The sequence below is a fragment of the Micropterus dolomieu genome, linkage group LG02 (genome assembly GCF_021292245.1).
Source record: "Micropterus dolomieu isolate WLL.071019.BEF.003 ecotype Adirondacks linkage group LG02, ASM2129224v1, whole genome shotgun sequence".
Lineage (NCBI taxonomy): Eukaryota > Metazoa > Chordata > Actinopteri > Centrarchiformes > Centrarchidae > Micropterus > Micropterus dolomieu.
Genome location: NC_060151.1, coordinates 23913621 through 23915346, shown reverse-complemented (window position 1 = coordinate 23915346; position 1726 = coordinate 23913621). Strand labels below are relative to the sequence as shown.

Below are 1726 nucleotides of genomic sequence, written 5' to 3'. Positions count from 1 at the left end.
GGGTTTTCTAATCATCAATTAGCCTTCTGAGCCAATGAGCAAACACATTGTACCATTAGAACACTGGAGTGATAGTTGCTGGAAATGGGCCTCTATACACCTATGTAGATATTGCACCAAAAACCAGACATTTGCGGCTAGAATAGTCATTTACCACATTAGCAATGTATAGAGTGTATTTCTTCAAAGTTAAGACTAGTTTAAAGTTATCTTCATTGAAAAGTACAGTGCTTTTCCTTCAAAAATAAGGACATTTCAATGTGACCCCAAACTTTTGAACGGTAGTGTATATATATATATATATATATATATATATAAAAAACGTATGGCAATTAGAGCTTAAATTTGGTTTCCAAACTGTTTTTTTTTTTTTTTAAACAAAGGTCTGTGAGATTATTGCCCCTGTCTGCATACTTTTGTATTTGTGTGTTTTAAGTTTAAGTTTGTTTAAGTTTGTGTGTGCGCATCCTTTTGGCAAGGCTGAAGAAAGAGCAAAAGAGAAAACGGGAGTGTGAACGAGTCAAATTTAAGTGAGAGACTGATTCCCCCGAAGCAAAGTCCTAATCGAGGCTGTGACTAGAATGACAAAATGTCCAACTTAACTCTAGCCGCATCATTCCCAGGAACACAACCATCAAACACAACCAGCACTTAATTAGCTTCTCACTTGCTGAATTCACCCAGCTATTCTCCACTGTGTGTGTGTGTGTGTGTGTGTGTGTGTGTGTGTTTGTACAGCTATCTTTGTGAGGACAAGCAAGGGTTTTTAACCTTTGGAGTGAGGACCATTTTGCAAAGTGAGGACATTTAGGCCGGTCCTCACTTTATTTTCACTGTAATGGCCTCCAGAGTCTGTTTACATGCTTCTCTCAAAGTTTCAGAGAGGTCCTCAAAAAGATGCCAATATCGAAAATGTGTGTGGATTTTCGGTGTGTGTACGTACTCTGAATACACACACTTTTTGCTCTCTATCGCCCTCTATTGACATAACCGATTTATTGCACAGGAGCAACTTTAACTAGAGAAAGACATGTCTCATGGTTTTTTAGGTAAAATAAAATACATATTATGAAATTTCATTTTGTTTTATTTTACTATCCCTTAGTTTTTAAATATTTAACAAGGTTATAATGTGTTTAACTCACTTATAACATTAAACTACTGTTTAATAGTAACATTAAACTGTAGAAGGATTTTCAGACTGCCTGAGATCTACTTTAAATATAAAATGCTCAATTTTTAAATTCCAAATTGACTTCCTCTTTGTGTATTGCCTATTAGTGAGAAATGTCTGTTATAAAGACATCATCACTTTTTTGCTGTGAGATGTTTCTTCCAATGCAGCAGCTTGTTATATAAATTCCACTTTTTATTGTAAGCCAGTCAGATGTGTATTGAGTTGAAACACATTTGTGACATGTCCCTGCTGAGTTGTAAGTTGCAAAAAATCCTGGTGATTTTGGTACCCTCAGAGGATAATATTTTTATTCATATTTCTACTCCTAGTAAGTACTTCTTTGTTATCAAAATGTAAGTAATTTGTGTTTTGAGTAAGATATATGTTATAGAATATCAAATGAATTAAAATATTGTTTCTTTTTAAATAAAAATATGAGTTTAAGCATGACACCTGCCTCATCAATGCAGTAGCTGTATATTATGGTTCATTGCTGCAACACATCCTCATACCTAAATGACAAAATAGGTTTATTGTCAAGTGTCCCAA

General features: G+C 34.4%; 2 protein-coding genes across 4 annotated transcripts in view; both read right to left on the bottom strand.

Annotated features, from left to right (window-relative positions):
- Nucleotides 1–1726, bottom strand: part of LOC123967290 (zinc finger protein 385C-like) — a 611432-nt gene that overhangs the window by 83818 nt on the left and 525888 nt on the right. The gene's annotated exons all lie outside the window — the stretch shown is intronic.
- Nucleotides 1–1726, bottom strand: part of LOC123960032 (zinc finger protein 385B-like) — a 146757-nt gene that overhangs the window by 76735 nt on the left and 68296 nt on the right. The gene's annotated exons all lie outside the window — the stretch shown is intronic.